The following is a 27,609-nucleotide window of genomic DNA, read 5'->3' on the forward strand; positions in this document are numbered from 1 at the left end:
ATTTGGAAAAGCCATGTTTGGGATTTGGGCACTTTGTGGCATGCACAAAACAGGAGATCTAGACCCAATTTGGTAGCCACTTGCACTGCAGTACATAGATTCTTTTGGGCTACTGCATCCACTTTGGGGATAAGGCAGAGACTCAATTAAGAACATTTCTGTGGGGGTGCAGCTAGATGGCTAAGCGAATTGAGAGCCAGGCTGAGAGAAGGGAGGTCCTGGGTTCAATTCTGGCCTTAGATACTTCCTGTCTATGTGACTCTAAGCAAGTCACTTAGCTGCCATTGCTAACCCTTACTGCTCTTCTGTCCTGGAACCAATACGCACAGTAGTGGTTGTAAGACAAAGGTAAGAGTTTAAAAAGGAAAAGAAGAAGAACATTTCTGATGAGTTTGAGAAATTGGGTCAGGACACAACCCAAGCCATTTCTCAAATGTCTAGGCTCTCTCCTTCCTCCAGGAAGAGATTGATTCCTTAACAAAGACAGTCCTACAGAACCATTTGGTTTGGGACAAGCTCACTGCTGCTTCAGGAGGAGCCTGGGCCCTTTTAATCAATCTTGTTATTCTTAGATAAATAAATCAGAAGAAATTGTTACAAATGTCCATGAGCACCAGCAAATTATAAATGACTCTCGGCGGATTGTAAGGAAGACCCTCATAACATCTAATAGCTCATGGTAAAAACTCTCTGGTTCACATGGTGACAGGGACCTGGTCTGTTAGCAGCTCTGAGCCCTTTTCATCTGGGGGCTTATTATCCTTTTCAGTCTTTGTCTTAGTTGTTATGCTAAGCCTGTTCCAAGCTTTTGCTAAAGGAGAAATTTATGGCACTGCATACTGAGGATAATGATAATATTAAAGGTCTTAATCGACAACTTATAAGTAATCAATTTATTTCTTTACATTGCACAACTGTAATGGTTGCATTATTAAATGTTTGGGGATTATTTAAGAGCATAATCTACTTTGGTTATTCTTTTGTGAGGTTACTTTATGAATGATGGAATTATACTTGATAACCAAGTCTTAATGGACCTTCGTTGTAGGGACTAAATTAAGGGGTCATTTTACCATACTTGTGAGCTCTAATAACAGAATCCATCCAAAAAGTTTTTACAGGAATTTGCCATTTATAGTTAATCTTATGAGACTATAATTGATGTGATTCCGAGTCTTATTCCAAGTATAATCAATAGGAATGCTATTAAGTCAATATCCTAGGGCTGGCAGCCTTATGGGGATGATGTTTGTGAACTTTAGTGGAAGAAGGTAAGAGAACAACTCTTTGGAAGGGCAAAAATGGGTCTCCCCCAACTTGGTTTCCCTCCTATGATATTTTCTCTTGAATGGTAAATATTCTCACCTAACTCTCAGTCTGGCTATGGAATTTTTTTTAACCTATTCGACTATCCCTATGACTCTCATATGGAGTTGACATCAGATTAAGACCTTACTATAGCTATGCCCCTCTTTTTCCTTTTATGACAACTTTCTGTAATAGAGGCAGGAGATAAGTAGACACAATGTCGATTCGATTCGTTGTCTCATACATACACCTAACTACAGGTTTGCAAGATCAAAGTTTCTTCACCTGAAAAAGTAACTCCTTGCTGTGGTGAGTGATAAAGACTGACTCACTCTCCCTTAAGCCCTTTTCTACTGCTTGGCTATTCTCTCTGTCTCTCTGTCTCTCTGTCTCTCTGTCTCTCTGTCTCTGTCTCTCTCTCTCTCTCTCTCTCTCTCTCTCTCCCTTAATTCCTTCATTTTTATTAATAAAAATCTCCATAAATCCCCAGCTGACTTGGGTATTTTTCATATTTGGGAATTTCCCATGGTGACCACTTATTTAGATTTTAAGTCAAAACACTAAAAATTATCCTTACAGTTTGGCCAAAACCTTTGCTGAGTTTGGCATTTACAGTTTTTAACATTCACATAATCACTCAGGCTGGAAACTTAGGAATCTTCTTTGATTTTGTTATTTGGCTCCTTCCTAACATTTCTCTACTTTACTCAAGTTTCAAGCCAGTAGTATGTTCACAAAATGTTGCTCATCGGTAGAAAGGTAGCATTCTCTCCAGTAATAAAAAGATTCATGCAAATGGTCTAAACATGAAACCTGGGTTCCCTCTCCAATGCTAAAGTCTGCTGAAGTCCTCTTCTGACTTATTGTCCTGTGGGGTAATCCCCAGCATCTCAAAAAAACATGCCAGAGGACTGAAAGTGCTGGCAAGTCCTATCAAGCTGGAAAGGCTTTGAAAATGAGCCTGGAAACAGATTACATATCTGTTCCCTGACAACCTGCTCCGCCACATTCAGAACAGTTCATTCCAAGGTTAGCTGTGAGTGTGGAGTTTTTTGATCATAGCAACTCTTGAATCCAACCTCATAAAGCATGGAGGGGTTACCATCTGTATTGGTGCAAAGAGGGCCCAGATGGATAAAACTACCGAGCCTTTTAAGGATATGGTATTTAATAGTGAATATTTTTTTCTTAAAAGACTATGTTATATGGGATGACTTTCTGGGAAGAGAGAGGAAAAGAGAGGAGGAAATTTAGGTGATGTTAAAACAGAAGGTATCAATAGCATTTAATTTTTTTAATCTATGGCTGCTGTTTTAAAGGAGCAGAACAAAAGAAAAAAATGGATTGTTAATGAATTTTTCTACCCATTTAGGTAAAAAAGAAACACAGGGGTCACCTATAACTAATAATGATTTACCTGGGTCAGAACCAGTTAAAGGTGGAGATGTAAGAGAACATAAAGAATATTCCAATTTTTTTTAACTCTTATCTTCTATCTTTGAATCAATACTGTGTATTGGTTCCAAGGCAAAAGAATGATAAGGGCTAAACAATGGGGGTTAAGTGACTTGCCCAGGGTCACACAGATGGAGAATATTCCAAATTGAGCAACAATCCTGCTAGTAAAGGGGACGACCCATGTAGCTCCCCCTGCCAATTCTCTGAAATTTAGACATGTGAAATCTTCATGTCCTTCATTCCAGCTACACTAGAATGGGAAAAAAAATCTTCTCCTGACATCTCTTGTCCCTATGCCTTTGCACAAAGTCCTCCTTCATGCCTGGAATGTATTATCTCCATATCTCTTCCCATTTCAGTCTTTCTCTGCCTTCAGGTAAGGCTTCATAAAAGAGGTGACACTTTATGAAGCCTTCCCTGATTCCCTAGCCCACCCTGCAGGTCAAAGTGATCTCTCCCTCCTCAAATTTTCCTAAAGCATTTTGCCTGTCTCTTTTGTCCTACTCACACTATACCTTCAATTATACTTATCTCTGTACATGTGCTATATAGCCAGTAGATTCATAAGCTACTTAAAAGGCAGGCATATATGGTTTTCCATTGTTGTAATCATGTCACTGAACAGAAAAAATGCCTGATGAAAGTTTATTGATTTGCTATGAATTACTATTTCGGAAATGTACCCTATATTTCTTCAGTGTTTCCCTTGAAGGAATTCTGGGAAAACAGTGGCATTTCTGTGTAAATTGTCTTCTTGAATTTCACTAAGAATAAGAAGATAAAGAAGCAATATTATAGATTCCAGGAAGATTTATGTTTGTGTCCTACCTTTGACAAAGACAGGCTTTAAGGACCCTGGGCAAGTATATAAACCCCCAGGGCTCTTGGCAACACTCTAAAATGGGCTTAGTCATCAGACCAAACTTGCCTGAAAACATAAAAGCCATTCTTATTTCTCAATGCTGTACAAAAAGTAGGTTGAGGGCCAGATTTGGCCCTTGGGCCACTGTTTACCAACCTTTGTTCTAAGACAAGAAGATGCTGAAAAGGGAACAATCTGTTTGGTAAAGGGAGTTATTCCCCTCATCTGGAAGTTCCCCACACGTGTGAAAATGCAAGTCTTGTTCCTACCCCATCCCGAAGAAGATGAAATAAATTCAACTGAGAAACAAGATGGAAATATACATACTCATAAGATATAGAAAAATATAAAGTGTTGCAAAGTGAAGTAGTCAGAATATATATACACACACATACAATGACTAGGGAAAGGACTGGATCTATTATTTCATTGGAACAGAGAACTTCCAGTTGAGGAGACTCTCTATACAAATACAGGTAGGGACTTTTTCTGTCACTCGTAGTCTTTAGGGGTTGCCGAGAGCACTGGCTTGTCCAAGGTTACAAAGTTAGTAGAAGTAGAACTTGAATCTTTAAAGGTCTTCCTGCCTTGAAGGCTGACACTTTGTCCATTATGCCAAACTAATAATGACTAAAACAATAATAATTATTATTAAATAATAATAAATATATTATATTTAGGATAATAAATATGTGTAAATGATGATAAATGATAATAAAATTAATAATAATAATGACTAAAACTGAATCAAAAGACACCCTCAAAATTTTTTGAACCATAACATTTTCTTATCAATTAATAACTGCTAATGGTACTTAATAGTAAAAAAATTTTCTAAAAAGATAAAATAAAATTCTTGGTTGTATAGGATGGCTCTCTGGAAAAGTTAGTGGAAGAGAGAAAAAGCAAAAAATTTAGATAATGCAAAATTAGAAGCTATCACTAGCATTTTACTTTTCAAGCTGTGTGTTTTAAGAGAACAGATCTGTCTTAAATATTAACTAATTAATAATTAACTTATTATTCATAATTAATTAATTATGAATGGCCAAGCTAGACCTTGAAGAAAAAGATATGAGAATGCACTTTCTTCTTTGTAGAAAATATATAAACATATGTGTGTATATATGTATACATATATGTGTGGGTTTGAGTATGTGTATCTAGTGTGTCGGTTTGTTTTGCTGAACCATTTTTTAACCTTTTTTTCCTTTTTTTTTATAAAGAATGATTCTCTGATGGGAGAGGGAGAAGGATATATTTGGAAAAGATATGCTAAAAACAAAAGATATTTATAATTTTTCTTATCTGGGTAGGAGAAACTGGATTCTCTTTTTCCTTTTGCAATGTAGTGGAGTCCTCTCCTTTGAAACTTTTTCTACACAGTATTACAGTATTTTCTATACAGTATTGATTCTAAGAAGGAAGGTAAGGGGCGAGGGGGGGGAGAAGGAGGAGGAGAAGGACAAAGAAGAGAAGGAAGAGGAAGAGGATAAGGAGAAAGAAGTGGGGAGGAGGAGGAGGGGAGGAGGGAGAGAAGAAGGGCAAAGAAAAGAAGGAAGAGGAAGAAGTGGGAAGAAGGAGGAGGGGGAGGAGGGAAAGGAGAAGGACAAAGAAGAGAAGGAAAAGGAAGAGGAGAAGGAGGAAGAAATGGGAAGAAGGAGGAGGGGGAGGAGGAGAGAAAGGAGGAGGAAAAGGAAGAGGAGGAGGGGGAGGAGAAACAAAGAAACAAAGAGAAAGAAAGTCTAATATAACATAATATAGTGAACAAAACACCAGACAGAGTAAAAAGCCTTAAATTCAAGTATAAGATTTCCTTCTCCTCTCTGTGCTTTAGTTTCCTCATCTCTAAAATAAGGACATTGAATCAGATATGGTCTATCTGGCTCTATCATTGTGTTAGTGTTTATGCAACTGTGAAATTTCTCTATTCAGCTGCCACTCTTTGCTCCTGCCTTTGGACTCCAATGACAAGAGTAAGTCTTGTACATTTTCTGTATGACAGCCCTTCAAATATTTTTCTTTTTAATACTTTTATACTTTCTTCTTAAAAAATAAATATTTTTTCCATATTGGGGGTATTGTTCTTAGTTATTTTTATTTTTACATATATATATTCTGTCCCTCAAATTGCCTCTTTCTACATCTCTACCCCCTCACTGACTAACAACACCACCACTACCTCTACCCCCAAGCTTCTCTTCTCCAGATAAGTATCTCCAGTCCCTCCATTCGTTCTTCTTAGGAACTATTCTACAATTAGAGCATCTAAAATCACAGAGATGGTTTAAGAATTCATTCAAGACTACATGCTTCACCTAGAGAAAAGAAGGAAAAAATCATTCAAGGTTGTAATGAAATATCATTGTACTATAAGTAATGATGAACAGGATGATTTCAGAAAAACCTGAGAAGACCTACATGAACTGATGCAAAGCAAAGTGAGCAGAACCAGGAGAACATTGAACACAGTAAGAGCAATATTATCCAAGATCAACTGTGAAAAACTTAAAGTATTATCAACAATGCAAAAATTCAAGACAATTCCAAAGGACTCGTGCTGAAAAAATCTCTCCTCTTCCAGAGAAAGAATTGATGGAGTCTAAATACAGATCAGATCATATTATTTTTCTTTTTTAATGTTTTTGTTGTTTATTTTGTGTATCTTCTTCACTGCATGGCCAATATAGAGACATGTCTTGTATGATCACACATGCATAACCTAGATCAAGTTATTTGCTGGCTCATGGAGGAGTGAGGGGAGGAAGGGAGAGAGAGAGAGAGAGAGAGAGAGAGAGAGAGAGAGAGAGAGAGAGAGAGAGAGAGAGAGAGAGAGAGAGAGAGAGAGAGAATCTGGAACTCAAAATTTTTGAAAATGAATCTTTTTTTAAAAAAAACCTTTCCTTCTGTTGATACTATGTAACACTTCCAAGGGAGAAGAGTGGTAAAAGTTAGGCAATTGGAGTTATGTTAGTTATGCCTAGGGTCATACAGCTAGGAAGTACCTGAGGCCACATTTGAACCAAAGTCCTCCTGACTCCAAGCCTAGTAGTATTTTGTCCTCTGTACTATTTAGTTGTCCCAAAATGTATGTTAAAAATTATTACCTGTAAGTGGGGGAAAGATTAACTTATATTTTTTAAAAATAAAGATGATGAAATTGGAAGGAAAAAAAGCATTCATTCAAGGCTCTGGGCTAAACAATTTCTCTGACCTAGGAATACCTCCTTTTACCCCCACAATGTATATATCTAATATAACTTAGAATTCATAATTCAAGGGAAAAACAGGGGAAGGCTTATATGAATTGATACAGAGGGAAACAAACTGAAAAGTATACATAATGCAAAGAATAATGTAAAAACAAACAGGCTGCCAAATTCTGATTAATCATCATAATCAATCTCAGTTACACATAATAAAAATGCTTCCCTCCTCTTGGCAGAGAGATGGGTAATAATGGGCGTGAAATATTGCATATATTGTCAAAGAATCTCTATGCAAGTTGGTCTTACTCAACTGTTTTTCTTTGTTATAAGGGAAGATTGAATGGGGGGAGGGGAATGACTAGGTACAAAGCCAAAAGATGTCAGTAAAATCTAAACTTAGAATATATAAGCAGCCTCTAGCAAAGGAAACTTAAGCTATCAAATAGAATAAATAAGTTCTCACATTTTGTGGGCTTTCTTCAAGTTTCTGAGGTCAAGCAGGCAGGCAGGCAATAAACACTTATTAAGTGCCTACAGTGCCAAGCATCATGCTAAATACTAGGAATACAAAGAAAAACAAGACAGTCCTCACTCTTCTCCCAAAGAATCCACAAATTAAGAGAATCTAGGAGACGGATTAAATATTAAGCCCAAAATAAAAAGAGCAGTACTGAGAAATGTTCTTTTGTAAATAAATAAAAACAACAAGAGAGGCAGAAATTGAACAAGATCTATGAATGACTTGAAAGAGACCTCTGTCCAAATTCAGATCTACCTCCTTTGAGGAGGAAGATGACTAGACAAAGCAGCGAACTCATCTAAATTGCCTACTAATCTCTCCCCAACATAAAATTCTGAAGATTCAAACATGAAAGGGCTAAAGGATAGCTTCCCATCATGTGCTTCCTCCCTTGGAAATACTATCAGCCCCCCAAGTTTCCTGTGGCAATTTTTAACTACCTGGTAATCACGGATATCAGCTAAGGAAATGTTTGAGCTATCCCCATGGGGAGCTACAAATGGCAAAATGCTTTGACATCATTAGAGGAGTAAACAAAGATTTCTGGCAATTCTGCATATTGGAACTCTGGAACTGAACAAGTTGAAGATCCTGGGCTTGAGAGGACAGAGGTCAAGGTTAAAAAAAAACAATAGGGACAAAGAGGAGAAGAGACTGGCTTTAAATTAATAGCTGGTGAAGCAAACAGGAAGGCAGAATAAGATGTATGAAAAACTAAATTTGATTTTAAAATATACTATTTCCCAGGGAGAAAGGATAGTTCCATCCTTCCCATTTTCCCTCAAGAGAATATACTCCAAGAGATTCATAGCAGAATTATAATTTAGTTAACAGAAAAGTTGAAACAACAAGAGTACAATTGATTAGGGGAATGACAGAACTGTAGTAGTTTGACTTATTGAAATATCATTGAACTGTTAAATAGGATTGTATGATTGAAAATCTCTTACCCTAAAAAAGAACTGCATATCCCAAAAGCCCACTGACTTCCTGTCATTATGTACTTCCTGTAGACAGAGGATAAAGGGTGTGGGCTTTGGAGGCCCTTCCTCTCTGATGTAGAATCAGCAGTGATGGTGGTGAGTGGGGATGACTAAAAATGGCTAACTAGCCATGGGCACATGGTCTTTATTTTGTATCTTCTTTATTCCTTGATTTCTAATAATCATCAATAAATCTCTTAAAATATAATATTATTATTGAGATTTAATTTTAACTTTTACAGGATGAATATAAAAAGATGAGAAAAACATGAGAAGACTTAAATGAACCAATGCAGAAAAAAGTGAGCAAAACTAGGAGAACACGGGCAATGAAAACAGTGGAAATGAAAAGAATTCTAAAAGCCATTTTCCAAGTGATTACTATGACAAGTCTTGACACTACAAAACAAATGATGAAATGTTCTTTCCTCTTTTAATAGAGGAGTAGGGAAATGCAAGTACAGAATTCTGCATATATTGTCAGACATGGTGAAAGTTGGTTTTGTCTAGCAGTCTTTCTATAACAAGAGGAATGTCTATGGCATAAAGAATGGCTGAATTCTCACCTTAAATGGAGGTTTGGAGTTCATGGCCACATTCTCCAATTGGAGAGGCAGAGGGTAGTGATGAGGTAGAGGATCATAAGGTCTTACAAGATGATGAGGTTATCCCAATAATGAACTTCACATGTCAGTTATAACGTAAAGATCCTTGTTCAGGTATGGGTTGGATTCGCTGGCTTCAGAAGTCCCTTCCACTAGGATGCTTTAATTGTTAGATATGCTTTTCTAAAAAACTTGGCCCATATTGCTGACAAATCCACTCTAGAGAAGATAGTTATTTTATAATTGACCTCAAATTATATTTGGTATAAGAGTGGGAAGAGCTGTCAAATGCTGGAAAAGAAGATATAAAGAGCAGAAAAGCTAATGCTTCAATTCTTTCTTTTCAAAACCTTGAAATTTTACTCCCAAAGGCTGATTAGGTGATGGACTCACTTTGAGAGGCAACTGGCTGATTTGAGGTTCAAGTGACAAGTCTGAAACTTCTGTGTGACCTTGGCCAAGTCATTCTTTGAGTATCAATTCTCTCATATACAAAAATCACAAAATAGAGATGATCTGGAGTGTGGTAGAAGAGATTTGACACCTGGGACAGCTAGGTGGTTCAATAGATTGAGAGCCAAACCTAGAGATGGGAAACTCTGGGTTCAAATCTTGCCTCAGATATTTCCTTGCTGTGTGACCCTGGGCTAGTCACTTACCCCCCCAATGCCTAACCCTTACCACTCTTCTGCCTTGGGACAAATACACCGTACTGATTCTAAAATAGAACCTAAAGGTTTTAAGGGGGAGGGAGAGATGTGACACCAAAGGTCCTGACCCTTGATCTACAATTTACTACCTGTTTGACTTTGGGCAAATATCTGGGCCTCAGTTCCCCACCCCACCCCACCCCCATAAAATAAGTGAACTGGGCTAAATGTTTGCTAAAGTATTTTTCCGTTCTAAGCCCTTTCTTCATAGATGTGAAGATAGAAAGGACTTTAAGTATTATATATGTAGTCCAACTCCCTTAAAGAATCACAGAATTTTAAAGATAGAAGGGACATAGATGATCATCCAATCCCACTCATACACAAAGAAATTCCTACCATTATATACAAGGTAAGTGGTCCATCTAGCCTGAAGACTTCCAAGTAGGCAGACCCCACTACTTCTTGAGACAACCCATTTATGGACAGCTTTAATTTTCCTAGCATCAAGTCAATTAGCTTTTTTGCAATTTCTTCCAATTTCACTGTGTAATCCCACATCCATGTGAAAGCCCCTCAAATACTTGAAAAGAGCTACAATGCTCCCCTCGATCTTCTTGTCTTCAGGTTAAACATACCCAGTTCATTCAACCAAACTTTATAAGACATAGACAGACATGAACTTGAGGCCATTCACTATCCTGTTAGCTGTCTTCTAGACATATTTCAGCCTATCAAGGTCCTTCTTAAACCATGGTGCCCAGAACCGAACATAATACTACAGATGGAATCTGAATATAGTGAGACTATCATTTTACTCTTGGAAATTATAATCTTCCTATTGCTGAATAAGAAACTGATGCCAATGGAAGTTAAGTGACTTACCCAAAGTCACATAAGCAAAGATAAGAAGTGGTATATTCAAGATCTGAATCCAGATCCAAGATCCCCAAATCCAGGACTCTTTCACTATGCTATACTGGCTCTTAAACAGTCTGTAAAATAGCCTGATGACCAAGTTATTCACCAAGTAGATCACAAATTAGGCCAACAAATAGCCCAGATAAACAAAGCCGAGCAAGTCAGAATTTGTCAGATACCCTAAAACCAAAGGGAACTCTTAAATGATCTTGTACTTTCCTGTTCCTTAAACTTGGAAAAACTTGAGTACTCAGGGACTCTGTGGTGGTATTAGGAAAGTCCCTGATAAACTATATAACTGCCTCTGGACCCCAAAACCTGGATCCCAGTAGTAATTCTATGATTCACTATGGTATTATTGGTATGGGAGGAAATAATGGATCATAGATTTAGATCAGAGAGGTGGAGATAAAAGGGAAGAGTGCCTTCCAAGCATGAGGAGCAGCCTAGGGAGAGGAGTTTGACTCTAGAGTTCAGGGAACAAGAGGTCTACTTTGATTGGGAAGTAGAGTGAGGGTAGTTATTTGAGAAAAGACTGGAAAAGAAAGTTGGAGTCAGATAATGGAAAGCCTTAAATACCATGCTAAACCTACATTTTATCCCAGGGATGATAGAGATTAACAGTTTTTTGAGCAGTTGCTTAATCATGATGGCAGCAATACAGAGAAAAGGCTGAAAACAGAGCAATTCATTAAGAAGATATATAATAGTCCAAAAAAGTGCCTGAACCAAGGCAGTGGCTCTAAGTGTGGGGAAGGGAAAGGGAGACAGGGAGGAATGAAAGAGATGTTGAGAAACAAAAATAGATAGGACTTACCTTATTATATGGGATGTGATACTGAGGGCAGAGTATACATTACTCTGAGTCTAAAATTTCAGGTGATTGGAAGAATGTTCATTCTCCCAACAGAAATAAGGAAATAAGGAGGAATAAGTTTAGGCAAGAATGAGTATGATTTTGAATATATTGAATTTGAGATGCCAATGGGACCTCCAGTGGGTCACTGGTGATGCAGAACAGTAGTTCTGCTAAGATTATAGTTGTATCTCTGGATTTGAAAGTCATCTATATAGGGAGGGAATTCTTGTTCAGGTATGGATTGGACAAGTTATCTCTGAGAAATAGCATAGGCCAGTGGAAGTGTTTTCACTTTAGAATTAGAGGATCCTCATTTGAAGCCTAGCTCAATATCTTATAAGTTTTGTGACCTTAGGCAAATTATCTAACTTCTCTGGACTTGAATGTCTTTATTTGCAAATGGGGGGTTTGGACTAGATCATCTTGGAGGTCACTGCCAGATCTAAATCTATGATCCTATACTGATAATTAAACCATTGAGAGCAAATGAGATAATAAAAAGAGAGTCTGTGTATAAAAGAGAAATAGGCACATTTCTTAGTGGGGATGATGAATTAAAAGTCCACAAAAGAGACTGTGAAGCTTTTTTTTTTCCCAAAAGAACCTTTTCATAGGATATGTAATATCATCAACAATAGGGGAGGAAACTAAAATCCAGAGGGCACAAAAGTATCAGGATAGGAATTTGAGCCAAGATCTCTAATTCCAAATTCATCAACCTTTCTGCTGTACCAGCTCATGTAAGAAGACTTGGCTGTAACTAAAGATCTCTTATCGAAAAAGGGAATTTCCCTTTCTCAAGTTCCATGGGTTCTCATCTGTCACCTGAAATAATTTCTCTCTCTCAATTCTCCTCCTACAAGTTAATGGCATTACCATCCCTCCAGTCATTTCAGTTTACAAGCTGAGTCACCCTCAATTTTCACCTCCCTCATCACCCATACCCTATTAGGTTGCCAAGTTTTATGGATTCTAACGCAGCTATTTCCTTCTCTCTATACATATGGCCACTGTCCTAGTGCAGGACCTCATTACTTCATCACCATTGCAATAGCCATCTAATTGGTCTCTACCTTATCTCTCCTATTTCCAGTTTATCCTACATGCAGCTGCCAAACTGATACTCCTAAAATATAGATTTCATCATGCCACTCCTCTAATATGTTCCATGGCTCTCCATTGTCTCTAGCATAAATACAATCTCTTCTATGTGACATTTGAAACCCCTCACAAACTGACTCTATCCAGAATTGTTACACTTTATTCCCCAAATTGCCTACCTTCCAATGTCTGACTCCATTTGCACAGGCCAACACCCCTATGCTTAAAATACACTCTTTTCTCACCCCTGCTTCTTAGATTCCATGGCTTCATTCAAGGGAGAGTTCAAGTGCTCCTTGCTACATCCCCCAGCCCCTGCCAAAACTTGCGCTCCCTCTCCAAAACAGTTTCCATTTATTTTGTGCATATTTTATACTTATCTGTGTACAAGTTGTTTTCCCTCTCAAAAAAGAATTTAGACTTTGGAGTACAGGGACAGTTTGGGTTTTTCCTTTGTGTCTACAATACCTAGCAAAGTTCTTAGCATTTGGTAGGTACTTACTCATGCTTGATAAATGAATGAAAAGCGATTTCTCTTATCTGATCTAGTACCCTTCATACATGTATTCCATGATTCTTTAACTTTTAGTATACTGAAGCTTCCTCAAACCCCCGAGAAACCTCAAGGTAGGAAGATAGAGGAAGGATAGAAGTTCTGGATGCCGTGAGGGGGATGGCAGAGCCAAGTTAGAGATATGAGGTGGCAGGAATGAGTCAGAAATCCAGGCCTTATTAATTATCAAGGAGCCACAGCAAAAACTCCAATCAGTGGACTACTCAGTAGGCTTATACCGTCCAAAGATCCAAATTTAATACCACACAGGTCGAAGATATGATAGAGAAAAGAAAGTGCCTGACCAAAGGCCAGGTCCCAGGTGGGAGAGGTAGAGAAGGAAAGGAATTAAAGGCAAGGACAGGCATCAGAGAGAGCTGAGATCCAAGTGAGAGAGAGGGCGGAGCTTGCTGTGGTCCTGTATTTAATCTCTTTGATATGCAAATATACACAATACATAGGGATGATTATCATTGGTTAACGACAAGGTATAGGTGTGGTTTCTCTTAGCCAGGTGAACACAAAGAAACCTGTTTTCCCGCCTAACCTGGGGGAAGCTGGGGTCAAGGGTCAGAGCCTTTCCCAGCCATGTACAAGACTGAGCATGCTCAAGACTGAACACGCTCTCTTCTAAGACAATCTGTACATACTGTTTCCCTTGCCCATAGCTAGGGGTGGACTGCTACATATACATTATCTGTGTAATAGGGAGACATTCCTGAAAGTATACATGTACTACATGTCTGTTGTCCAACAACCAACCCAACTGAATTTGGAAAGACTCATCATCAGGTTGACCAAATAGTGGTGAATTTGGGGGTATAGAAACTCATGAAAACTCCCTTTTAGGACACTTGTGATTCTGATCTTTATTGACAGATGGAAGACCCAAGTAATGAAATCCTGAACTTTCTAGAATAGTCACAATGAAGTATTGTTTTGTTCTGTTTTCAATTTAGCAAGAAGAACAGTGTGAATATGTGAGATTTTGTTTTTTATATACTTTATTAACTTCTACATCAGGCTTCTAGATTAGAGGGGCTCCATCCAGTCTACTGATTTTTACATTTTCTTTATTCTCGAGAATTCCCAAGAAATGTTTTCCTTTTAAGAAAACCTAGTTAGCAAGTAAAGGAGACAATGATTTGCTTACGACCTACTGGGATCCCCATCATCTCTGGGGTGGGGAGGGAATGAGAGTTTGATAGACTAGTTCCTAACTAGCTATTTACCAATTAGAGACATCTTAGGATGAAGAGAGTTACTAAAACTCTATTTATAGATCTACCTAGAGAGTCATCAAAACCTTTGGTTGTGCAGAGTGCCATTGACCTATCAATCTATTCATTATATATTAGCCTAACCAATAAATTGATATTCTTACCCAAAAAACATTAGTCAGCACCAAGGAGAGAGGCATGATAGAATTTGTAGCAATTGACTAAGTCAACACTATATTCTGTCCAATGACAGAGCTGGCCATGTGGCTGCATTTTGCTTCTGCTCTGGGTGTCAATAGACAGAAATTTAAGGAACACAAGAAAATTGTTTACTACTGGTAGTAATTAGACTAGTTGCAACTGTGAAGCTCTTAGGCCAATGAAGTTATTTGTGGGAAGATTGGGATCCAGGTAAGCATGTGTATGGGCCTCTCAATTCTCTATTGGGCTCAGGACTACCTTGTTTAGAACACTTAGTGACCCTCCTGACATCAGTGTGTCTCTCCTGAAGTAGGCACTTGGGAGAGTTGTGTATTGTGGCTTGTTTTACCTTCCTTTAAAGAACAATGGGACTACACCTAAAACCTTCCTGGGGTTAAAGGGTCACTTTTCCAGGACATATGAGTATATGGTGATAAAAAAAAAACTTTCTGAGATGGTCTAGGCTGCACCTCTGAGACTAGAGTTATCTGATATTCTATCTCATCAATCTAGGGGTGCATAGAAAGCTCAAATTCATTGATATTCAGAGTGCTTGAAAATATTCCCCTTATCAACATAGTAGATAAGGAGCCATTAAGTCTCTGACCAAAGACTTCCAGTTAAGGGAAGTTTAAGGTTTACAATCCCCCCTGATGATCATTGGGAGACTAGTCTCCCCATTGATCATTTAACATAATCAATTTGTAATCCTAAATGTACTTCTAACTATAGATATACACGATGTTCAATTTTCTAAGAGAAATTAGAATAGTGAGAGAGGAAATAGAAAAGAAAAGAAAGCAAAACCAATGTTTTGCTAGGCACATTGACAGAAAGCCAAATTAGGGGCAGTCCCTTTTGGCATAAATATGTACATTTACAATAAATGTTCAATCAAAGTTCAGTTCAATCAATCATATACAAAGTTCATTCTTGATCTTCTTGATGAAGTGTAGGTTTTCGGCATCTTTCTGCAACAGTTCATTCTCTGGATATAAAAGTTTTAAGCTTCTTTCTTGAAGATCTTTTCTCGAACAAAATCAAATCTTGAATTTTTATAAAAGTACAATCTTAAACAAAAAATCAAAATTCTTGGATTTTTATAAAAATACAATCTCAAACAAAAATTCAAAAATTCTTAGATTTTAAATTAAAATACAATCCCCCCTAAAGTAAGTATTAAAAAACATCAAGTTTAGCTCAGAATGCAATGTTCAGTTATGGGGGTGTATGAGTCAATTATCAAAAGAATAGAAAAATAATAAAAAACATAAGAAAAAATTCAAAATAGGTCCTTGTATAGGTCCAATTTAAAGTAATTTCTATCCCCCAAGTATGTAGGAGCTAAGGGCCAGGAGTACAATAAGAAACAAAGGTAAAGGAAAGCCAAAGAGCAAGTTTGGGAATTCAACCCAGAAACCACAGTCTTGTGTTGGGCTTATACTAAATGAATTTATTTGCTCCGAGTTCCAATAACTTTCCACATTCCCCTGCACAACCCCTGTCCCAATCCAACTTATCTGCACAATGACACACCATCAGCTATGGCCATAGGTCTAAATCTGGAATTTGAACCACATTTTCTATATGAATACACCAAAGCCAGAGTCAAAACTAAAAAACCCCCCTCGGGAAATTATGTTAATATAGAAGCAACAGAAAATAAATGAATAAATATGCCTAACCAATTTTTTTTAACATTCACTTTGATTATTTGGGGTCTAAAATAAATTAGACTCCAAAAAATAAAAATAATAAAAATACAAAATACAAATCATGGCACTTCTTTTTCTTACATAATTTATCATTATGATGGTAAATGACCTGAAGTATAGAAACAACAGTGAAAAATTTATTAAAGAAAAAATATCCCAAAAGATAATCACAAAGATTATACACAATGACCAGGTTGGATTGATGCCAGGAATGCATGACTGGTTCAACATTAGGTAAACTGTAAGTATAATTGACTATTGTTAAAAATTAAGAATCTCTGAACACTATATCTCAATTTATAATTATTAATTAAATAATAAAAAGCAGGCCAGAGACAGAAAAGGCCTCCAGTCATGAGTTTGTTGACTGTTAGCCTTAGCAAGCTTCCTTTGAGAGGTAGGTAAAATGCATACCTAGTCACTCTGGATTCCCAGGGAAAAAAAACCCTACTTCCTTCTGGTGTTCCAATTTCTGCATCCCTTTCCAAAGCCCCTCTTATTAGAGGACTGACATCAGTCTGGGTAAGAAGTAAGTCTTCCAGTCACCAGAGAGTCATGAGGGGCAAGAGACAAGAGTTTTCCAAATGCTAGAAGTCCCACAACCTTCACAATGGTCACAGAGTGTGCATGCCCCCAATTCTCCCTTCCTTCTATTAGCCCCCCTCCCTTTTCTTATTCCTCTCTTACTTTCTTGTGGGATAAGAAAGATTTCTTTACCCAATTGAGCAGGGATATTATACCTTTGAACCAATTCCACTTTGAGAGTTAGGTTCAAGCATTGCCCATCATCCCACTCCCATCAGGTTTTCATGTGAGATAATTTATCCTGTTCTCTCTCCCTTCCCTCTTTCTCATCCCTTATTGGGGGGCGGGGGAGGTATCATGCCATCATAGTCAACTTATTCCCATAGCTTCCTTCTAATTGCCCTAATAATCATAAAAATATTTTGAGTTACAAGTATCATTTTTCCATGTAGGAATATTTAGCATTATTGAATCCCTTAAGTTTTCTCCTTCTTGTTTACTTTTTTATGCTTCTCTTGTACTTAAACATCATATTTTCTGTTCAGTTCTGGACTTTTTATCAGGAATGCTTGAAAGTTCTTTTTTCTTTCTTTTTTTTAAACCCTTACCTTCTGTCTTGGAGTCAATACTGACTGTGTATTGGCTCCAAGGCAGAAGAGTGGTAAGGGCTAGGCAATGGGGGTCAAGTGATTTGCCCAGGATCACATAGCTGGGAAGTGTCTGAGGCCACATTTGAACCTAGGACCTCCCATCTCTAGGCCTGACTCTCAATCCACTGAGCTACCCAGCTGCCCCCAAAAGTTCTCTTTTCTTTAAAAGATCATTCCTTCTTCTCTGCTCCCTCCCCCACCAAAGGATTATACTGTTTCATTGAGTAGGTTATTCTTGATTAAAATTCTAGTTCCTTTGCTTTCCAGAATATTATATTTCAAGCCTTCTGATCCTTTATTGTATAAGCTCTATGTTCTATTTAATCTTGACTGTGGCTCCATGATATTTAATTTTTTTCTTTCTAACTGCCTGCAGTGTTTTCTCCTTGGCCAGGGAACTCTAGAATTTGACTATAATATTCCTGGATGTTTTCATTTTGTTTTCTCTTTCAGGGAGTGGTCAATAGATTCTATCAATTTCAATTTTACCCCTTTGTTCAAGAATATTCAGGGCAGTTTTCCTTGGTAAATTTCTTATAATATAATGTCTTGGCTCCTCTTTTGATTGTGGCTTTCAGGTAGTCCAATATTTCTCACATTAGCTCTCCTGAATCTATTTTCCAGATCAGTTGTTTTTCCACGGAAATATTTCATATTTTCTTCCATTTTTTTATATTCTTTGATTATATTTCATTGTTTCTTGATGTCTCCTGGAGTCATTAGCTTCTACTTGCCCAATTCTAATTTTTAAGAAATTATTTTCTTCAATGAGTTTTGTACTTCCTTTTCCATTTGAACAATCTGCTTTTTAAAAAAGTATTCTCTTTCGAGGATTTTTGTACCTCTTTTACCATTTGGCCTATTCTATTTTTAAGATGTTATTTTCTTTAGTACTTTTTTAACACCTCATTTACCAGGCTCTTGACACTTTCTTGCATCACTTTCATTTATTTTCCTCATTTTTTCCTCTGCCTTTCTCATTTGATTTGTTAAATTCTTTTTGAGATCTTCCAGGGTTAAGATCAAATCACTTTTTTTCTTTGACATTTTGTCTGTAGCTGCTTTGATCCATCATCTTCTTCTAAGTTTGTGCCATGCTCTTCTTTGACACATAATAATTTTCTACAATGAGGAGGGGCTTTTTTTATGTTTGCTCATTTCCCCAGCCTTTTTCTAGACTTTTATTTTTCTATTAAAGTTGGGCACTGTACCTAGGATGGCAGGGAAACTCCAATACTTCTGATTTTTCATGCTGCTACCCTCGAAAATGCAAGTTTTAGTTCTTCCTAGGTGGTCTGTTCAGGAGAGTAATGGCCAGTTCTCTCCTGGCTTATGCTCCAGGCTGTGATTTACCACAAGTACTCTCTTCTACCCTGGAACAATGATCCAGGTCTCTGTCTCTACAGCTCCTACCCCTTTTTTCAGGACTATGATCCAGAGTTTGATATGGGCAATGCCACAGAGTTCTACATCCAATGTCAGCAAAGAATCACCTGTAATCTCCTGACCAGTATATAGACCACCTTACCACCTGTGGGCTGAGAGCTCTGGAAGCTTCCGCTCAGCACTAATTCAGTCTCTCCCAAGGCTTGCTATTGCTTTGTAACAGCCAAGCACACTTCAGATTGCCTTGTACTGGGGCTCAGATCCTCACTGAGGGCTTGGAATGAGGGTTGGAACCTTGAGGAGTGGGCATAAGGGTGCCTTGCTGTTGGTTTACGCAGGGTCCTGGGGCATGCAGTTTGGGGAGGAGACTCTTTGCTACAGCCTTGTTGCCTGCCATGCTTCCTTCTTACCCCAATGAAACGGGTTTTTCCTACTGACCTTCCAAGTTGTCTGAGGTCATAGACTGACTCACTCCATCCCTCTATTGCTTTTATCTCTCCAGTATATGTTTTGAAGTGTTATTTTAACATTATTTGGGGAGCATTTTCTGAGGGGGTTAGGGCTTCCCTGCCTCTACTCTACCATGTTGGCTCTGCCTCTTGAAACAATGTCTACCAGCTGCCTCTTAAAGTAAATATAATCTCTATTAATATATATATACTAATCCTTCAGAAGGCTATCCTCAAGATATGGTCGTCTTCATTAATGATAGTATGTATTTATAAATCACTTTAAGATTTTCAAAGTGCTTTAATATATTATCTCATCTTATCCTTATTATTTGTTCTAATATACTATTTGCTTAGTCCCCTAATTTGAAATTACTTTGTATATATTCTATATTTAATTATTTGTATACATGTTTCTTCTTAGCAGATTATAAATTCTGTTACACTAAGGGCCACTTTCTTCTGTCTCCCCAGTGTCTGGCACATGCTAGCATTTAATTAATATTTGTTGAAATTGACTTTTGAAGAAATCACTCCTTTAGTCTGCATATTCAAGCAATTTTTGTTTCTGCCAAAAATCTTCAAATCTGCCCCTCTAAATGCCACTAGCCTAGTGCAAGTCCCTCATTACCATTGAATTATTGTAATAATTGTATACTAACAGTTGCTCTAGTGTCTACTTTCTCCCCTGCCCAGTCCATTCTTCACAAGGTTTCTGAATTTCCTTTCTTAAGTACAGATCTGAGAGGCAGCACAATTTAGTAGATAAAGAGCTGACCTTGGAATCGGGAAGACAAGGTCAAGTCTGGCCCTAGGACCCTGGACAAATCCTTTAACCTCTCAATGCCCAAAATAACTCCCTAAGACTATGTTGCAAAGAATGTGCCAACCTTCATTGGGAGGGGGAGTTTCCTCACTGCGGAATTTCCTATACTAATGAAATCCTAAGGTTGGTTAAAAAAAACTGTAGGTCTAATTATGTCATTTATTGTAGTAATTAAAACTGGAATTCCTTAGCCTGGCATTCAAGATACTGCCACATAACTCTAGATAGTGGATTATCAAATTTACATCTGGAAGGACCTAGATAACAGGTTGGCAAAAGGCCATCTAATCCAATGGACTCATTTGACATTTAAGGAAACCTATACTCAGACAGTTACAGTAATTTGGCCATGTTCACAAAGGGTATAAATAGGAATACCAAGAATAGAAAGGAGAAATATCAAGACTGGAGAGATATATCAATCTGGGAGTCATCAATGTTGGGATAATAACTCAGGAGAGCTAAGATCAGCAGAGCAGGGCTTGGTAGAGAACCAACCTATGCTATAGAATATCAAGGACACATATCAGGCTCTATAGAGAGGAAATAATTCTCATTTGGACATGCACTCAAAAGAGATAGATAGCAGGATTCATTTACTAGTAGCTTTGTGGCCAGATACTGAGAGGAATTAATGTTTTGACCTAAGCCCTGTGTGTTGCCCAGATGTTGTGATGGTGATTGTTATTGTTTTTAATATCCATATCCCCACAATGATGTGAGCTGACCGTGGGCAGTAAGGGATAGTAATAGGAACGGGATCCTCATATTCTGAAATCTTGCATTTCTCAAAGGTAGCACTGGCTAAATATCAACTACAAAGCCTGTCATTTCAGCATTAGTCAAGCATGAATTGTAGATTGTTCAGTTATCCACTCTGTGTACTAGATCTGTGACATTCTATACTAGGAATCAGCTTTGTGTTCTTAGAAATAATTAATTACCTATAGTGATTCTCCAATGTACCGCATCCTGCCCACCCCCACCCCCCATGTTCCCACTCTAGAAGGGCAACAAGACCTCTCCCAAGTTGATGAATGATGACAAGGAACTTGGAACCTGTGCACTGAGGACTCTGGTATTCCAGAAGAATCTCCCAATCTTGCACATGCTCCTTATTCCCTATGGCAACAAACTCCAAAACATACCTCCACCTAAGTTTGGAAAGGGAGACACTAAGTTACCAGATCCCAATAAATATGCCTACCCTGATTCATAGGTGGGGAAGCTGCCACTCTCCAGAGGAGCTGCTATCAGCTCTAAAAAGGCTTCTCTACTAGCCCCTGGGCTTGTCCATCAGCCCTGAGGCTACCTGATTAGCCCCCAGACCATTCCACCAGATATTATACCACCATAAAACAACTCTACTTCAAATAAAATTATTTTTTTTTTACTTCTGGACTGAATGGAGTTTGAGTCTCCCATTCTTAGAGCAAGACCCTACTCCAAACTTGGATGTGTTTCTCCTATATTAATACCACTCAAGATTAACTCCTATCTATTCTTCACCTTCTGTCTTAGAATCAATATTGACTCAAAGACAGAAGAGCAATAAGAGCTAGGCAAATGAGGTTGTGACCTGCCCAGGATCATATAGCTAGGAAGTATCTAAGGCAAGATTTGAACCCAGGTCCTCCCAACTCCAGGTCTGGCATTCTACCCACTGCTCCTATCTTATATACTTTCTTTTTTTTTAACCTATTTGCTTTCAGAGAACCTAAAAGGGGTTATAGGAGATCTTCTTTAATTGACCCTATACTTAAGAATCTCATTCAGAAAAGACTGTTAACTAGTATAGTTACTTAGTCAATAACATATGACTCATATGATGATTATGATGATTGTATATGACTTCTTATTCTTATGGAACCCAAACCAAGTCTCTGAGGTTTATGACGATGAGTTTTGGACTCTGTCACTTAGTAAGTGGAATTATTTCAATACTTTGTGTTATGACTTCCTTTGCAAGATATATATATTTTATATACATCTATATACAGATATATATATATAGTTAGTTAGTTAGTTCGTTCGTTAGTTAGTTAGTTAGAAAACTACTCAAGAAAAAGGAATAAATGGATTTAAAAATCCTTTTTCTACCACTAGGACTATACCCAACAAGGTTTTTTGGGGGTTTGGTTTGGTTTGGTTTTTTGCTAAAAAGAAAGACCCATATGCATAAAAATGTTTGTGGCAGCATTATTTGTGATCACAAAAAGCTGAAAATAAAATGTTTCCATTTAATCAAGCACTTAACTAGTGAGATGGTCAAATTCACTGGTCCTTGGGGTACAATGACAAATCAAAGGATAAAACATAGCCCCAGGAAAAATGGCAAGGTTCAGTTGTCCAGATGGCTGGATTATAAAAAGGAAATTTGATTGATATACAAACATCTTCTCTAGTATCATTTGCATGATAATAAAAGAAGAACTAGTCATGTGGCAAGATGGGGTTAACAGGTAAGCAGTCAGAGTATTCATATGCTAGAAATGTGGAAGAAGATGAGCAAATCCACCTACTGTGGACTCACAGAATGAATTTTTGGGAAAAGAGAGGAAAGAGTCAGATTGAATGGGCAGTCATGGATGAGCTGAAATCTTCATTGTTGGAGGGACTCCTCAAAATGATGAGATCACAGATCTACTTGAGAAGTTCTGTTATCATTAATTGTGTTGCTGTGAGCATCATTTAACCTCAAATGACCTTAGCTTCCTTATTTGGGCAATAAAGGAGGCAGACTAGATCATTTCCAGGATTCTTTCCAACTTTGAAATTCTTCTAAGTTTAATTCTAAATGGTTCATCTTGAGCCCAGATTTAATATTCTGAATCTTAAGTTGGGTTGGTTTCCTATAGAACTAAACCTGCTCACATTTAATTCACCACTAGGATTATACCTCAACAAGTTACTAACTGAAAAGAAAGACACAGATATTGTATTTATTGTCTAAATTGTCTAGTAATAATGCATTATTGTATTCACAAAAAGCTAGAAACAAAATATATTCGATGACTGAGGGATATGTGACCAAATTATGAAATATGAATGTAATTGACAGAACAATAACTGGGGCAGAGTAACAGGAGCTTTACCCCAGAGTACCATATTTTAAGGAGCATAGTATTTAATACATTTGAAATATTTCAGCAGCATAGAAGCCATAGGACAGTGTAAGTAACTAATTCTCCCTCTCAACTGAATTTGTCTTAATTAATTCTTAAATTAATTTCACATCATGTAATGCAAAGAAGTACTTGTGCTGCTTACCCCAGGCACATTTTGTGCTGATTGCCTTGGGTACCAAAATTCCTCATTATAACTCTAGTAATGGAACATTACTGCGCCAGAGAGAATTATCAATATGAAAAGAGAAATACACAAAGACTTGTATGAATGACACACTATCAAGAAAACATTCAAAAGAACAATACATACAATGACTAAAATCTAGATAAAGACAACAAAGCAACAAAACCTTGGTCAACTACAGAGATCCATTGGTCAAAGTGGAAGGAACTATCACTTCTCTCTGTTTGGGGGGAGAATGTACTTTATGGATTTGAAAGGGAGTAGGGACCTGTTATAAGGCACTTATCCTAAAGGATCTGTTGTGTCAAAAACAAAATGGATTGATGCTGTTAAACATGCTTATACCCTTATAAATCAACTATTATTAAAGAAAGTGTTTGCTTACCCCCTCATTATTGACAGAGTACACTCCACTTCATATATCTTTTATCTCTGGTCTGAAATTTGGTGCCTTGTTTGTGTCAATTACCCAATAGCCTGATAGAGATCACTCTAATCATACTTGATTATGTGTATTATAGGTTTGGAGAGAATATATCAGTTCTCCAGAGTCCAAGTCTGATTTCGTTTCTATCTCCAAATTGCATAGGCATATCTAACAAGTAATGAGGAGAATGGCTAGGCTGGAGTGGAAGGTAAATGAATGCAAAGAAGATGGTCATTGTTCAGTCGTTTCAGTTGTGTCCAACTCTTTGTGACCTCATTTGGGATTTTCCTGGCAAAAAATACTGAAGTGGTTTGCCATTTCCTTTTCCAATTCATTTTACATATTGAGGAAACTGAGGCAAATAGGGTTAAGTGACTTATCTAGGTTCACAGAACTAGTGTGTCTGTAAAGCTGTATTTGAATTCAGGTCTTCCTGACTCCAGATCCAGCACTCAATCCACTGTGCCGCCTAGCTACTTTCAGGTAATTTTGTCAACATTGTATAACTGAGGAAGCTGAGGTTCAGCGGGGTTAAGTGACTCATGCCCAGCTAGAAAGTTGCAGAGTTAAGATTTGAACCAAGACCTTCCTACTTCCATGTCTCTAACTACCAAGTCAGTCTGCTGGAAAGTGTACAGGAAGAGATGACATGGCATACAAGCAGACACACAGGCAAGGATGGTATCTCAATCCTAAAGCCAGCCAGCTCTGTGGCTATCTTTCTAGAAGCATAGTTTCCAGTATGAGAGATGTGAGCATATCACATACATTACCAGGTGTAAAAATGGAAACTTGATTCCAGGATTTCAATCCCCAGAAGTCCTTGCTCCACTTCCCCAGAATGCCTTGTAACCTCACCTGGGCTGAGAGCAAGATGAGGTATTTAACCTGGTTGTAAAAAGGCTCTGTGCCCCCCTTTTTCCTACTTCAGCTTGGTAGCAGATGCGGCTCTCCACCTAGCAGGCAAGATGTGAGTGGTCGTGAATAGGCTCTTTGGGCCTCTTACTTGTATTTTCTTTATATTTTAATCTTCAATAAACCTCTAAAAATAAAATACTCCTTGCAGAGAGAAACTAATTTCTACCTCTATCAGTTTCCCCCCTAAATTTTAATCTTTACACAGGTAGCTGACTTTTGACTGGTGTTCCTTTGTAACTTTGCAGTTCTTTTCTACAGACATTTTTTTTAATTTTAATTTTATTTCATCAATTTAAGAACATTTTCCCTGGGTTTTAAGAATCATATTCTATTCCTCCCTCCCCTCACCCCACCCTTCCTGTAGCCAACGTGCAATTTCACTGGGTATTACATGTGTCCTTGATCAGAACCTATTTCCATGTTGTTGATGTTTGCATTAGGATGTTCATTTAGAGTCTACATCCCCAGCCATGTCCCCTCGACCCATGTCATCAAGCAGTTGTTTTTCTTCTGTGGTTTTACTCCCACAGTTTTTCCTATGAATGTGGATAGATTTCTTTCTCGTAGATCCCTCCAAGTTGTTCAGGATCATTGCATTGCCACTAATGGAGAAGTCCATTACATTCGATTGTACCACAGTGTATCAGTCTCTGTGTTGTAAATCTTGAAATTTCTCAGACTTGTGAATGTTAAAAATTTCCACATTGAGGAATCCTCCATTGGAACAAATTCCCTACTGGAAACATTCCCCATTTTGATGTGAGAACTCGCCAGGATCAGAAATGGAAGGACCTCTACTCCACCCATTCTTAAAACTGCTTTAGGGGAGAAAACTCCTTGCTAAACAATGAAAGTACTTGGACCCATGCTTATGATGAGGCAAGGAGTTCTTTGAGCCATGCCTGTTTTTAGAATTGATAAATGGGATGCTAGGTACCTATAAAGGTTGGACAGGTTTTCTCTTAATGAGATTAGTCGACTCAGCTGTGTTTTCTCTGGTTCAGACTTACTGAGGAGATTAGTTGACTTAGCAGGAATTCAGATGGGCAGTCCTTTGGAAAACATCTACAGTGATTGGTAGATGTAAGGACTTAGGGGAGGTGACATAGGATTAAAACCCCTATATAAGAAAAAGCAGAATCTCTTGAGGAGAAATCCTTTTGGAGAAAGCTCTTATGAGGATCGCTTGGGAAGAATCTCTTGAGAGAGGCTCTGGAGAAGGGAAGCTCTTGGAGGACAATCTCTAAGGAGGTCTCGCTGGAGCTCCTCTGAGGGGACTCTGTCCCTCTGGAGGCTCTGGAGAGAGGCCCTTTGAAACAGTCTCTGGCTGGATCTCTCTTTGAGGAGGACTCTGGCTGGAACTCTCTCTGGTGAAATCAGCTGAGATGGAGTTGGCCTGGTGTCCCTAGAATCCTTGCTTAGACAGACCTTGTGGTGAGTGATAAAAGACTGACTGACTGATCTCTCTCTCTCTCTTAAGACTCAGGTCTAGGCCATGTTGGCTTAAGGCCCTTCATACTTATTTCCTTTTTTTCTCTCTCTTTCTTTGATTACTCATTGTATTATTAATTAAATTCTCTATAAAACCCAGTTGACTTGGGCATATTGAATAATTGGGAATATTTCCCTGGTGACCACCTTATATTTGATTTAAAAACCAAGACACTGTAGTGAAACATATTTTCTGCAGTCACAATTTATTCACCCTCTCTTATATCTATCACAGTTTATATCTTCCACCATTTTAACTCACTACAGTTTACAACATCAGCCATTTTAATTATTACAGTTTAAGCCAAACAACTATTTTAAATCTTACAGTGTACAGTGTTTTCTTGGTTCTGCTCCTCTCATTCTGCATCACTTCCTGGAGGTTGTTCCAGTTCCCATGGAATTCCTCCACTTTACTATTACTTTGAGCCCAATAGTATTCCATCACCAACATATACCACAATTTGTTCAGCCATTCCCCAATTGAAGGGTATCCCCTCATTTTCCAATTTTTGGCCACCACAAAGAGCACAGCTATGAATATTCTTGTACAGGTCTTTTTCCTTATTATCTCTTTGGGGTACAAGCCCAGTAGTGCTATGGCTTGGTCAAAGGGCAGGCAGTCTTTTATTGCCCTTTGGGCATAGTTCCAAATTGCCCTCCAGAATGGTTGGATTAATTCATAACTCCACCAGCAATGAATTAGTGTCCTTACTTTGCCACATCCCTTCCAGCATTCATTACTTTCCATAGCTGTCATGTTGGCCAATCTGCTAGGTGTGAGGTGATACCTCAGAGTTGTTTTGATTTGCATCTCTCTGATTCTACTGACATTTAAATGGGATTTGACCTTCCACAAGCAACTCCCTCTCTGGACCAACAAGTGTGTACTGTTTCAACCTGCCCAGTCCATTATCCAAGATTACAAATGAGTGAACTCCTTTTAGGCTTCTGCATAAATGAAAAGCCTCCTAAATAGATGTGTCCCTAACAATTATCTGAGTGATTTATTCATGAACGATTATAAGCTTCTTATTCATAGTCAACTAAACAATTTATCATCATCACCAAGAATGTTCAGCACTCAGTTCAAAAGACATTAGTTAAGCAAGAGCTATGTCACCATTCTAGGAAGCAGGTTAAAAGGGGGAGCTGGCTGATTAAATGGGAACAATCTAGAGAAAGAGACAACAAGGTTTCATGGAAAGAACATGGCATGAAACTTAGCTTTGAATTTCAGTCCTAAAGCATGTTAACTAGCTATCACATCTCTAAACCTCAGCCTCCTCATGTTTAAAATGAGGGTGGTAATGGTACCACCTATCTACCATGAGGCTATTGGGGGGAAATTTCTTTGTAGAACTTACACTGATATCTAGATATGAGTAAGTTTAATATGTTTTAATTTATAGCAATGCCTTTTTAATGTACAAACTGTTAGCATTTTTCTTACTGAAATT

General features: G+C 37.9%; 1 long non-coding RNA gene across 1 annotated transcript in view; it reads right to left on the reverse strand.

Annotated features, from left to right (window-relative positions):
• Positions 1 to 24,133, reverse strand: part of LOC103100058 (uncharacterized) — a 108,984-nt gene extending 84,851 nt beyond the window's left edge. Inside the window, exon 1 of the long non-coding RNA XR_001622939.2 lies at positions 23,699 to 24,133. This is a non-coding gene — a long non-coding RNA (uncharacterized LOC103100058). The remainder of the gene's footprint in view (positions 1 to 23,698) is intronic.
• Between the last annotated feature and the right edge of the window lie 3,476 nt (positions 24,134 to 27,609).

This window comes from Monodelphis domestica, chromosome 6 (assembly GCF_027887165.1).
Source record: "Monodelphis domestica isolate mMonDom1 chromosome 6, mMonDom1.pri, whole genome shotgun sequence".
NCBI classification, from domain to species: domain Eukaryota; kingdom Metazoa; phylum Chordata; class Mammalia; order Didelphimorphia; family Didelphidae; genus Monodelphis; species Monodelphis domestica.